Consider the following 15,000-nt stretch of genomic DNA (forward strand, 5'->3'; position numbering starts at 1 on the left):
AGGCGTGGAGTTACTATCCTTTGTAAGCCGATAACATAGAAAAGAATTTCGTCGTTAAATTGTTGAGGAAGGTAAGTTTTAAATAGATTTTATAATTTGTACTGAAATTATAAAGATTTGTTACAGTTTTTTGTTAAGAATGTATGCAGAAGGTGCGCTAATTCACAATAGTTATTCTCAATAAAATGACCGAATCAGCCGTTCATATGTCGCTAGATTCTGCAATGGGTGCTCTCTTGGCGTTGCATATTTCGGTATAGGATTTTTGCATTTTGTGTCATCGTGCAATCTTGCAAGAGCAAGAGAATCCCCCTATAGATATTGAAAAATGGAAAAACAAAAAGTACAAAAAAAAAATTGTGGGGTGATGGGGGAGAAGCCCTACCCATTGAATTGTGGCAAAACAAAATTAGTGCTCTTCGCGGGTTAATATTAAGTCATCCAAAACTTACCATTCTCGTTGCTCAAAATGTAAACAAACAAATAAACTTGTGAGTTGTTAGTGAAAACTCATCGAAAACACACATTGTCGTTCCGAACGACTTAGATTAGACTAGTAATATAAAACTGGTAAATATTTTGCATAATATAACAGCAAGTGTCAAAATGATTTGCATAACATTTTTTTTGGTTGAATTATTCAATTAATTCAAATATTATGACAGAAAATAGCAAAAAAGAAAAAACAACAAACACATGCGGAGCTGTAGCAAATGAAAATTTTCATTAGCTCTGCTCTACTACCGCTCCCAATTTTTTGCTACCGCTACGCCAGAGTAGAGCACAGCACTTTTTGCTCTCGCTACAGCTATAGTCTTTTACCTAACAAAACTCGGAGCACAACAGCCCTTCAAGACGGAGGTAACAGATTGCACAAACACATTGAAACATTTTCAGCTGTTCACTAACACTGTTACATTTTCTGGAATTTTCAATTGAATGGGAGAATACGTAAGTAAGATAGAGAAAAACTGTCGACATTCTAAACATATTGTAATATTAACTTGCTAGAATAGGAGAGACGAATGCCCAATTTTTCAAGAAGAAGAAAACGAAAAGCGCAGTTTATTTTGGATTTTAAAGAGGTAAGTTCGTTATTTCATAATTTGATATTTTATAATTAATTTCTTATATATACATATATAATGTTCTTAATTTCTTTTATATAGAGTAAACGAAAAAGCTTAACAAGGAAAAAAAGATAAGCATAGTGAATTCAATGTCGTGTGTGTAATTAAAATTTTTAATATTACAGAAATCATTTGGAGCATTTGGATGCGTATAACAATTGCGTATAACAAACAAATAAGAGAATAAGTCTTAAATTATTAAAGTTAAATAGTGCATATTTAATTCAAATAGATGTTATAATTTGTGCATTTTTGTGAAATATACATACATACATGTGTAAATGTAAAATGTAAAATCTAAATTTAAACGAATTGTGCGGTTACAATTATAATTGTGTCGACTTTAGAATACCGTCCCAAGATTTCGGGAATAAAATGGGTATGGTCGGATAATCCTTTAGTTTATGTTAAATAAATATAATTCAACAATAAGTTTAATATTTAAAAAAATTCACACAAATTAGTGAAGTGCTAGTGGACATAAAAATGCGAAATGTAAGCGTAAAATTAGTTTAAACCGAAAAAATACGTTCTTCAAATAGTGGTAATTTTCAGCTTTTAAACGCAAACATCTCGAATATTCCCGCGAGTATAACTATATATATTATTGAACTGGAGAACCTCCTCTATAACTAAAAATGTTCATTTGTTCGTCCATAATAGACAGCAAAATCAAAGTTCTCTACGACATAATACACGTTGGTATCTCAACCTATGTTCCTGCTGGTATACCGAAAGACAGTCTCTTTCCTCGTTGGTTTTCAAGTGAACTAAAACATTAAACGCTACTCAAGAAAAAAGCTCACGCTACCTATAAGAAACGCCAATTAAGAAGAAGAAGAAGACCTATAAGAAACACAACACTAGTCCGAACTATATTAAGTTTAGTGGGCTCAGGCGTGAATGCAAGCAACTCAGCGCTGAATGCTACAACAACTACATAAACAAAGTTGAACTACGTGTCCAAGAGGACACTGATGTTTCTCTCTGGCATTTTGTCAAGAACAAAATAAGATGCAGCAGCGATTTCTCATCAACCATGTCCTGGAACAATTGTACAGCCACCTCAGGCTTGGAGATCAGCAATATGTTCGCATCGTTCTTCAAAAGTGTATACATTCAGGATCAATGCCAGAGCCCTTCATCACCCAATAATGAGCCTGCAGCTATTAATATCTTAGAGGAGTTTACTGTCAGTATCAATGAAGTCCACAAATGTCTAATGTCTCTGAATATCAAGAAAGGAGCTGGTCCTGATGGCCTACCAAACATCTTTCTCAAAAATTGTGCCACCAGCCTCAGTGAACATCTCACACATATCTTTAGTTTCTCGCTTCACAATGGTACTTTCCCAACTGATTGGAAGATCTCGTTTGTGTGTCCTATTCATAAAGACGGCCCAAAGGCAGATGTCTCCAACTATAGACCAATTTGCATCCAATCTGCTCTTGCTAAACTCTTTGAAAAGATAGTTCTTTCTCAAATGACTGCTTTCTTCTCAAACATCATCACCAGTAAACAACATGGATTCGTCGGTGGGAGATCCACTACCTCCAACCTGTTCATTTACGTCAATTACCTGCTTGAATCTCTAAACAACGATAAAGTAATTCATTCCATCTACACAGATTTTAGCAAAGCCTTCGATAGAGTGGATCACAACATCTTACTGAGTAAACTACGCAAGCATGGCATCCAAGGTAACGCACTTAACTGGTTACAGTCGTATTTGATTGGTAGGCAATTCCAAGTGAAAGTTGATGGTAACCTCTCTATCAAGCATGACGTAACATCTGGGGTGCCGCAAGGTTCGCATTTGGGTCCCTCTCTTTTTAATATATTTGTTAATGATATCGGTGATTTCTTCCGATCTGACTATCTACTTTATGCAGATGACCTAAAGTTATTCACAGCCATATCTTGCGAACAAGATACGTCCGCAAAGAAGCAATGGCTGATTCCCTTTTGGGCGCATAGTGTTTTGCTAAGCTCGTCGAATGCGATCAAAAACAACGTTGTTGAAAGCGGAGATCCCTGAGGTATCCCATTAAAAAGTGCATGAATTGATGAGTGTGTGCTGTTTACCCTGCTGCGTATTGATCGCGACGTCAGAAAAGATTTAATATAATTGTACATTTTTGGGCCTTGGTTAAGTGAAAGTGCCTTTGAGGATGTTAAATACCACATTAGCCTCTTTGACACCATTTTTTTGTAGCTTACTAATACAGGGAAGCAACGATATGGGGCGGTAGGAATCTACCAGCCGAGCATCTTTGTTGGGTTTCTTTACTGGGATGACCGTAGCCGTTTTAAAGAAATGTGGGATAATACCTGTAGCCGTTTTAAAGGAATGTGGGATAATACCTGTATCGAAGATATTGTTGAAAAGATTGTTAAGCCGTTTTCTGAAGGTGGTTGGCGTGTTAACAAGCATCGGATACGAAATTCTGTCGTGGCCAGGGGTTGTGCCAGTGAATGACTTTAAACAGTTGTCTAATTCATTTAAAAGAAATGGGGAGTCGATTATGCTAGATTTGTAGTTAAGGCAAATATTTACGGATTGGCCGAGGGAAGTGCTTTTAGCTAAACGAAAAGTAGAGGAGAAGTTTGCGTCATTAGAGTTCGAAGACCAGAAGCCAGCAAAGGTTTCGGCGATTCCTTTGGGGTCCGTAACTATGCTAGATGCCGTTTCGATTGTATGTATATTGGAAGGTTTGTATGTGCCTACTAATTTACGCACATTTTGCCAGATTACTGGTGTGGGAGTAGTAGGATTAATTTTCCTGGTGAAATCCGCGAAACTTTGCTGTTTAGCTTCTTTCTTAGCTTTATTAAATGCAGAGTTTGCTTTTTTATATGCTATTAGATTGTCACAACTGAAGGACTGTCTGTAAGCTCTCCAAGCATTTTGTTTAGTATCTCGTAATGCTTTTAACTCTGAGGACCACCAAGGTACAGTCCTACTAAATTGTTTGTAAGTTGTACGGGGAATAAAACTGTTTGCTGCTGAGCGTATTATCTTCTTAATACGAGCGGCTTCGGCATTGATGTTATCGGCAGGGGGAAATGAATGTGGCAAATCTAGAATCCTGTCATGAAACAGTGACCATTTAGCCTTTTTGGTATTGAAAAGTGGACTTGTGCGGTGTAGAGTATACCGATCAATTGTAACCGATGTTATTGTGGGGAAGTGGTCACTATTATGCAAATCATTAATAACGTACCAGTTGCATATTGGGACGAGTTAGGAAGAGCATAGTGACAAATCAATGTGAGTTAACGAGTTGTGCGTGCTGAAATGCGTGGGCGAACCATCATTAAGGATAGAGAGATTGGATGCTAAAAGAAAGTCTGCAATGATTACTCCTTTGGGGTTTTGATTTGGTGAGCCCCAAAGTGGGCTCCACGCATTCAGATCGCCAACTATTATCACTGGGTTGTTAGTTACATTTATGATGTTGAAAAGCTCAGAAGTAAGAAGATTATGTTGTGGGGGAACGTAAATAGAAATTACAGTGAATTTTACTTTAAGATTTATTTCAGCTGCGACGGCAGAAATACTTGAATTAATGTTGATAAGTTTATATGGTATGCTCTTGTGAATCAGTAAGGCTGTACCCTGCTTAGCAGAGGTGTTATAACTAAAATTATAAAAATGACCGTTGTATTGTTTAGGTATAGTTGGCATTGAGTTATATTTACTGTGAGTCTCTTGGAGACAAATTATCTTTGGTAATTGCTCTTTAATTAATATTTCCAAGTTCGAGTAGTTGTTATAATAACCATGAATATTCCATTGCAGAATGTTCAGCATTACAGCAACTACATAAGAGAAAACTTATCAATGCACTATTAAAATACATTCACTCAGTGTATCGCAAATAGTGAATTAAGAGTCGTTAGAGGTTGAGTTTGGAGTTATGTTTAATAAGTGAATATTTTCTGTGCTAAGTTGATCTTCTGTTAGATAAGAGAAGATTTGTGAGAGAGGATTAGAGGAAGAATGAAGGACAGGAGTATTTAATATGACATTGTTATGATTATTGTTGTTACTAGTGTTAACAGAGGTCTCAATAAGTTGATTTTTGTTGTCGGTGGTTAAGTGTTGATTATTGATTATGATGTTATTTGCGGGAAGTGGGGAGGCGGGCTTAGAAAAGGTTTTTGATATTTGCTGATCAGTGTTGTTGTCAAAGGTATTGTTGTTTAGTGGAACGTGTGCTTCTGTTATGCTCTGAGAGTCAGTAGTTAGATTATAGTTAATTGTGAGTTGAGAATGATTAGAAGGGGAGGAGGAAAAGGGCGTAGAACTGGTTTTGTTATTTTGAATCTTAGATTTGTCAAGGTTTGAATGAAGATTTGAAGAGAGGGTAGTGGCGTAAGAGGCTTCACAATTAAGAGGATTATTTTGCTTAAAAATACGTCGTGCTTCAAACATACTGCATTTGTTTTTGGTTTTAATTTTTAATATTTCTTTTTGCTGTTGGTACGTTGGGCAAGAGTTGGCGGAGGCAGGCTGAGGACCAAAACAATTGGCACACATGCTGCGCGTGCAGTTAAAAGGGTTGTGGGGGGGAAGGTTACAACCTGCGCAAATGGGATTACTATTGCAGTGCTTGAGTGTATGCCCTAACTTTTGGCAGCTTTTGCATCGCATTGGGTTAGGAAAATATTCCCTAATACCGAGTTTGTACCACGCAATGTCGATATATTTTGGGACTGTATAGAGATCAAATGTAAGCAAAATTGAGCCAGTGTAAACAGACTTGTTATTAACTTTTTTCGTGAATTTATATACGCCTATTACCCCTGGTTTTTCAAATCCTCCAATATTTCTGCTTCTGGTGTTTGAATTAAATTTCTATCAAATTTGAGTTGAGATTTTGATGTAATGAAATTAACACTTTGCTCAAGCCGCCGAAATTAGTTGTCTTAATGAATTTTTCAGCTACCTTTTGGTTTTTAGTTAAAACGAGAAGACTACCATCGCGAAGCATATTTACTGACTGTACCTCAGTACTTATCGAATCTAGTGCCTTTTTTTTGGCAAAAACGCTAAAATTTTCTAGTGGTTTTTCATTTTCCGCTGATTTGATAACAACAAACTTGGGTTGCAATTGGTTGGTGGTAATTGGTGGTAGTTCGGGGAAATCCAAAAATGTTGTATTTCTTTCTTTTTTCTTACGTTTGTTTTTCGGGCTGGCCAGTGAGTCGCAGTCCTGCAACACACTAAACCTATTCCCTACGAGGGGGGGTGGTCGATCCATTGGATACACTACTCGTAACTATTTGTGAATTTATTTGTACGCCCGATTGAAACAAATGAATTATTTTTAGAAGCAACTAAAGAGAATAATGCGTTTAGCACTGTATACTATTAGAACGCTATCAACTGCACGAGCACTAAGGAAAATATTATTAATATTTATAATATAATAAAATTATCTACATCTACATAAGCGCTCCTCACATTGGTGATTAATGGGAATCAGCTATACAAAGCATTAATTAATTATGAAAATTTTTCTATGAATCGAAGCCGTTCTCCATTCACGGCCATTCTCTCGCAAGATCTCTCTAATTTCATAGTCCTAAATCTAGGGCTAAGGAGTACCCATTCTGGCCACATCTGAGCCAGGCGTGGAGTTACTATCCTTTATAAGCCGATAACATAGAAAAGAATTTCGTCGTTAAATTGTTGAGGAAGGTAAGTTTTAAATAGATTTTATAATTTGTACTGAAATTATAAAGATTTGTTAAAGTTTTTTGTTAAGAATGTATGCAGAAGGTGCGCTAATTCACAATAGTCATTCTCAATAAAATGACCGAATCAGCCGTTCATATGTCGCTAGATTCTGCAATGGGTGCTCTCTTGGCGTTGCATATTTCGGTATAGGATTTTTGCATTTTGTGTCATCGTGCAATCTTGCAAGAGCAAGAGAATCCCCCTATAGATATTGAAAAATGGAAAAACAAAAAGTACAAAAAAAAAATTGTGGGGTGATGGGGGAGAAGCCCTACCCATTGAATTGTGGCAAAACAAAATTAGTGCTCTTCGCGGGTTAATATTAAGGCATCCACAACTTACCATTCTCGTTGCTCAAAATGTAAACAAACAAATAAATTTGTGAGTTGTTAGTGAAAACTCATCGAAAACACACATTGTCGTTCCGAACGACTTAGATTAGACTAGTAATATAAAACTGGTAAATATTTTGCATAATATAACAGCAAGTGTCAAAATGATTTGCATAACATTTTTTGGTTGAATTATTCAATTAATTCAAATATTATGACAGAAAATAGCAAAAAAGAAAAAACAACAAACACATGCGGAGCTGTAGCAAATGAAAATTTTCATTAGCTCTGCTCTACTACCGCTCCCAATTTTTTGCTACCGCTACGCCAGAGTAGAGCACAGCACTTTTTGCTCTCGCTACAGCTATAGTCTTTTACCTAACAAAACTCGGAACACAACAGCCCTTCAAGACGGAGGTAACAGATTGCACAAACACGTTGAAACATTTTCAGCTGTTCACTAACACTGTTACATTTTCTGGAATTTTCAATTGAATGGGAGAATACGTAAGTAAGATAGAGAAAAACTGTCGACATTCTAAACATATTGTAATATTAACTTGCTAGAATAGGAGAGACGAATGCCCAATTTTTCAAGAAGAAGAAAACGAAAAGCGCAGTTTATTTTGGATTTTAAAGAGGTAAGTTCGTTATTTCATAATTTGATATTTTATAATTAATTTCTTATATATACATATATAATGTTCTTAATTTCTTTTATATAGAGTAAACGAAAAAGCTTAACAAGGAAAAAAAGATAAGCATAGTGAATTCAATGTCGTGTGTGTAATTAAAATTTTTAATATTACAGAAATCATTTGGAGCATTTGGATGCGTATAACAATTGCGTATAACAAACAAATAAGAGAATAAGTCTTAAATTATTAAAGTTAAATAGTGCATATTTAATTCAAATAGATGTTATAATTTGTGCATTTTTGTGAAATATACATACATACATGTGTAAATGTAAAAAATGTAAAATCTAAATTTAAACGAATTGTGCGGTTACAATTATAATTGTGTCGACTTTAGAATACCGTCCCAAGATTTCGGGAATAAAATGGGTATGGTCGGATAATCCTTTAGTTTATGTTAAATAAATATAATTCAACAATAAGTTTAATATTTAAAAAAATTCACACAAATTAGTGAAGTGCTAGTGGACATAAAAATGCGAAATGTAAGCGTAAAATTAGTTTAAACCGAAAAAATACGTTCTTCAAATAGTGGTAATTTTCAGCTTTTAAACGCAAACATCTCGAATATTCCCGCGAGTATAACTATATATATTATTGAACTGGAGAACCTCCTCTATAACTAAAAATGTTCATTTGTTCGTCCATAATAGACAGCAAAATCAAAGTTCTCTACGACATAATACACGTTGGTATCTCAACCTATGTTCCTGCTGGTATACCGAAAGACAGTCTCTTTCCTCGTTGGTTTTCAAGTGAACTAAAACATTAAACGCTACTCAAGAAAAAAGCTCACGCTACCTATAAGAAACGCCAATTAAGAAGAAGAAGAAGACCTATAAGAAACACAACACTAGTCCGAACTATATTAAGTTTAGTGGGCTCAGGCGTGAATGCAAGCAACTCAGCGCTGAATGCTACAACAACTACATAAACAAAGTTGAACTACGTGTCCAAGAGGACACTGATGCTCTCTGGCATTTTGTCAAGAACAAAATAAGATGCAGCAGCGATTTCTCATCAACCATGTCCTGGAACAATTGTACAGCCACCTCAGGCTTGGAGATCAGCAATATGTTCGCATCGTTCTTCAAAAGTGTATACATTCAGGACCAATGCCAGAGCCCTTCATCACCCAATAATGAGCCTGCAGCTATTAATATCTTAGAGGAGTTTACTGTCAGTATCAATGAAGTCCACAAATGTCTAATGTCTCTGAATATCAAGAAAGGAGCTGGTCCTGATGGCCTACCAAACATCTTTCTCAAAAATTGTGCCACCAGCCTCAGTGAACATCTCACACATATCTTTAGTTTCTCGCTTCACAATGGTACTTTCCCAACTGATTGGAAGATCTCGTTTGTGTGTCCTATTCATAAAGACGGCCCAAAGGCAGATGTCTCCAACTATAGACCAATTTTCATCCAATCTGCTCTTGCTAAACTCTTTGAAAAGATAGTTCTTTCTCAAATGACTGCTTTCTTCTCAAACATCATCACCAGTAAACAACATGGATTCGTCGGTGGGAGATCCACTACCTCCAACCTGTTCATTTACGTCAATTACCTGCTTGAATCTCTAAACAACGATAAACATCAACGATCAACGATCACAACATCTTACTGAGTAAACTACGCAAGCATGGCATCCAAGGTAACGCACTTAACTGGTTACAGTCGTATTTGATTGGTAGGCAATTCCAAGTGAAAGTTGATGGTAACCTCTCTATCAAGCATGACGTAACATCTGGGGTGCCGCAAGGTTCGCATTTGGGTCCCACTCTTTTTAATATATTTGTTAATGATATCGGTGATTTCTTCCGATCTGACTATCTACTTTATGCAGATGACCTAAAGTTATTCACAGCCATATCTTGCGAACAAGATACTGTTACTCTCCAAAGTGACATGGATGTACTCTCGACCTGGTGCCAGAAGAATAAACTTGATCTGAATGTCAAAAAGTGCGCTGTCATATCATTTTCACGATCGCACTCATGCACTCCACCTAATTACTACCTATGTAATGAGGCAATAAACGTAGTTGAACATTTAAAGGACCTGGGCATACTCATCGACAACAAATTGAAATTCAGCAAGCACATCGACAAGATCTTACATCAGGCTTTCAAAGCATTTGGTTTTATAACTCGGACAAGTAAAGACTTTAAGAATCCAAACTCCATTCTGCGTCTTTTTTCCTCGTTGGTCCTCCCAGTCCTGGATTATGGTAGTGTAATTTGGTCATCTTTCACTGACGTGGCAATCAACCGGGTTGAAAGAGTTCAGGCGAAACTATGTAAACTTCTAGGCTACCGGTACTGTCATGATGTTTCAGGTGGTCTCAACTCAACTGAAGACATCTATGACCGCTTCAACATCAACAAGTTACATGCTCGCCGTCAGGTAGCTGACCTAATGTTCTTCTTTAAAGTCGTGAATGGATTAATTGATGCTCCGGACATCACCAGCTGTTTCGAGTTGGCACTGACGGGTATCTTTTTAAGACGCAACCGCCTGCTAAAAACCATAAAAACCTCAAAAAACTACGTGTTCAACGGCCCACACAATCGCATCGCGTTGCTCGTCAACTCGCTGCATACTGAAGTGGATTTCTACAACAGCTCACTCAACGCATTCATCCCTGATATAAAACGCCGTCTATTAAAACTCTCCTAGTCAAGACAAATTTAATTTTCTTTTTTTTTTACTTGCTTACTATAATCTCTATGTAATAATTATATTATGATTTTATATTTCCCCTCTAAATCAATTTACATTATATTTCTATATATATGCTATATAATGCCGATTGGCGTAAAATTATTAAATAAATAAATAATTCGAGGTCGTCATAATATTGTTCGTCCAAGTTATCTGTTCGTATGCAGAATATCTAAAATTGTTTAAAATAAAAACAACATTAGTGTTTCATAATGAATAAAAGTGAACATAGTTCGAATATATGTACATATACGCATTTCCGCTCCGAAGAAGGATTTTAAAAATTAAATTTAAATTAAAATAAAACTTTTTCAAGCAAATGAGGAGCGTCTTTTCAAAAAAGGAAATTTACATTTTAATTTTTTTAAACTATTTATATAGTCTTGTCCTTAGTGCTGAAATACACAACTTCTTTACTTGGATGTTGATCTCAAGAAGATATTTCGCAAATAAAAAAAGGTTAAATTGTGAGTCCTAAACAGAAATACTGTTATTCGGCAAATCAGTAAATATTTCTCTTATAATTTTTTCTCATTTTATAAAAATTAATTAAGAAGTAGATATTCTCTTTTAAAAAGACACTTCTCAAATATTGCATCAGTAATATATCAGATTTAGGCATACTTGTAGGTTTCAGAAAATGAAGTAGTTTTAAGTAGGATAGATATTAAATATAAGTATTTTCCCATACCTATAGATGATAAATTTCTTTTAGGTCCACTCATTCATCACCTTTTTATGATTTTTCATACAATGAATTTCGATGACCTCGTGGAAGAAATGGATTCCGAAGTGGAATGCTCACAACCGTTGAGCCCCCATAGAGGAGATAAAGTGTTTAAAAAATATCTTACAATCTCGTTTGCGCTCCTCCAGCACAACCATCACAAATTGTAGTACCGTCACCATCGTCTGGCGGCCATGCAGGTATAATCTATCTATATAAATAAAAATGAATTGTTGTTCGTTAGTCTGATTAAAACTCGAGAACGGCTGGGCCGATTGAGCTGACTTTGGTTTTAAAATGTTTGTCGTAGTCCAGGGTAGGTCTAAACGGTGAGCAAATAAGGAAAAATTACGAGTAAAATAGAGTAAAACGACAATTCCATTTTCCCATATAAAAGTTGACCACTTACTTGCTGTCAAACATTTGACGGTACTCTCAGTTCCACTCGAATTGAAGAACGCATTAAAACAAGACTTTTGAATCGACAACATAATATCAACTTTGTTCATAACATCGTGTATTTAAATTTCAATTTCAAATTTCAAAACATATAAATATAATTAATGTGTTGACATGTTTGATGGTGCCAACCTTACAGTGTTACCAACTCTCAAAAATACTTTTATTATAATAACGGGGCATCTCTGCCTGTGCAGACTCCACATTGCTCATTGCTTACTAGATATAGAATACTACATAGTTTGCCATATGTGGTAAGCTAGAAGCTGCCGACGGCATTTTAATTTTGGTAATATGAAAATTAGAAGAGCGAGTTAAGACGGTTGTGTTATATTATAAAAATAAAGTACATTTTTAAAATAACATTTAATATTTAGTATAATATTGTTAATTTATAGAAATATTATGCAAATTGGGTTGGGAAGTCTTAAATTTAATAAACTTATACAAGCATAAATCAAAATATCATTTCTCATTTTAAATTTATTATTTTAATTGGTATATAAAAGTTATGCCACAATTATTATATAGTAGTCCAAAAATATAAATTCTTATTTTTCCCAGAAATACATTTGTAAAAAAAAGGATCTTTATCCTTTGTTATTATCTTATTTTTTTCCAAAAATACATTTGTAAACAAAAGGATATTTATCCTTTTTTTATGTTCCACACAAAAGATTTAAGGAGTTCAAGAGCTCAAAACGTGCCCTACATCAGCTACCTACCCGACGGCATTTCGCAAATGATAAAATAAATTTTTCAAGAGCTCAAAGCATACGCTACATCATCTCGAACCTACCTACCCTACGCTTTTGCGCAAATGATTATATCATGATAGCAAATGCCCACATACAGATTTGGCAATGGCAATAACAGTTAGTATTCTATCCTGTCGAGATGCCCTGTAATAAGTGTATCCGAACGTTCCATTGTTTTGTCATCTCATGTAAAAAGCACGTGTATCCGAGCGTTACATTGTTTTGTCGATAAATTTAGAGACTTTTTGCTGCGCTCCTACTTTAACATCCTTGGTTTTGTCATCTCATGTTAAAAAAAAAGAAACATTTAATTGGAGAAATAAGAAAGTAATAAGTACATCCGAACATTCCATTGTTTTGTCATCTCATGTAAAAAGCACGTGTATCCGAAGGTTACATTGTTTTGTACATACATTTAGAGACTTTTTGCCGCGCTCCTATTTTAATATCCTTGGTTTTGTCATCTCATGTTAAAAAAAAGAAACATTTAATTGGAGAAATAAGAAAGTAATAAGTAAGTAATAAGTGTATCCGAACGTTCCATTGTTTTGTCATCTCATGTAAAAAGCACGTGTATCCGAACGTTACATTGTTTCGTCCATAAATTTGGAGACTTTTTGCTGCGCTCCTACTTTAACATCCTTGGTTTTGTCATCTCATGTTAAAAAAGGAAACATTTAATTGGAGAAATATTGAATTACTGCTAAAAGTGATTTTCTTCTCGATGATGAACAATGAACGTTCGATACACTTATTATTATGGGCATCTTGAAAATTTATTTTATCAACCTGTATGTGGCACTTGCTATCGAAATGCCGTCGGGTAGGTAGCTGATGTGTGGAACATAACATAAAAAAGGATAAATATCCTTTCGTTTACAAATGTATTTCTGGGGAAAATAAGAATTTATATTTTTGGACTACTATATAATAATTGTGGCATAACTTTTATATACCAATTAAAATAATAAATTTAAAATGAGAAATGATATTTTGATTTATGCTTGTATAAGTTTATTAAATTTAAGACTTCCCAACCCAATTTGCATAATATTTCTATAAATTAACAATATTATACTAAATATTAAATGTTATTTTGAAAATGTACTTTATTTTTATAATATAACACTACCGTCTTAACTCGCTTTTCTAATTTTCATATTACCAAAATTAAAATGCCATCGGCATATGTGGAAATGTGATATGTTGCCTCTTCGAAATTTTCATATAAATGAAAACTGCGCTGTTAAACTGCTGAAGAGACAGCTTCTAGCTTACGATATATGGCAAACTATGTAGTATTCTATATCTAGTAAGCAATGAGCAATGTGGAGTCTGCACAGGCAGAGATGCCCCGTTATTATAATAAAAGTATTTTTGAGAGTTGGTAACACTGTAAGGTTGGCACCATCAAACATGTCAACACATTAATTATATTTATATATTTTGAAATTTGAATGTTGTCGATTCAAAAGTCTTGTTTTAACGCGTTCTTCAATTCGAGTGGAACTGAAAGTACAAATACCGTTAAATGTTTGACAGCAAGGTCAACTTTTATATGGAAAAATGGAATTGTCGTTTTACTCTATCTTACTCGTAATTTTTCATTTTAAAACCAAAGTCAGCTCAATCGGCCCAGCCGTTCTCGAGTTTTAATCAGACTAACTAACAACAATTCATTTTTATTTATATAGATCTTCGATACCATTTTATAAATTTCTAATAATAAATATAAAATCTTTTCATCCCACCAATTATCATCACCTCCACTTTATAAACAAATACATTAGGGACATAAGGTCTAGACCGCAAATAAAATTTTTATGCTAGACTTTCCTCTTAATGTATTTATTTAAATATATTTTAAATAATATTGAAATTTTTTTTTTATTTTGGGAATACCAAGATTCTCATTTATTATAAAATTTCGTTCAAATATGAGGTAATCAAGAATTACATTGCATATTTATACATTAAAATTGGACTGAAAATACAATCCAATAATATACCATATGCTTAAATTCTTTTAATTAACTAAAAGAATAAGCAACTAATTTAGCATAGTTTTACAACCCTCAACCATATGTAGTCCAAGCAGCGCTTTAAAATTAATTAAAGTACATAACAGCATGGACCGCAATATGCGTTCAAAATGTCGATGTTCATGTGTCCTGCAGTTCACACGATGACGCACAGTTTGCTGCGTTCTTCATCGACCCATGAGCCAAGTGATCCACCGCTTAGAGTAAAATTTGTTTGTATTTTTTGATTCAAAGTCAAGAGTTTTTAATTTATTGAAAGCATAATAATAATATTTCAACAAATTGTAATTTTAAACCCAAACATTTGCAAGCTGCGCATGTCTTAAGTCAACAAAAACAGTAATACCATTTTTAGTAGCTATTCTCTTTTATTTGTGCATATCCA

The 15,000-nt window shown here is 34.6% G+C and overlaps 1 pseudogene; it reads right to left on the bottom strand.

Moving 5' to 3' along the window:
* Positions 1-14,642: 14,642 nt before the first annotated feature.
* LOC126765605 (5.8S ribosomal RNA) lies at positions 14,643-14,821 on the bottom strand (annotated as a pseudogene).
* Between the last annotated feature and the right edge of the window lie 179 nt (positions 14,822-15,000).

The sequence above is a fragment of the Bactrocera neohumeralis genome, unplaced genomic scaffold (genome assembly GCF_024586455.1).
Source record: "Bactrocera neohumeralis isolate Rockhampton unplaced genomic scaffold, APGP_CSIRO_Bneo_wtdbg2-racon-allhic-juicebox.fasta_v2 cluster10, whole genome shotgun sequence".
Classification (NCBI taxonomy): Eukaryota; Metazoa; Arthropoda; class Insecta; order Diptera; family Tephritidae; genus Bactrocera; species Bactrocera neohumeralis.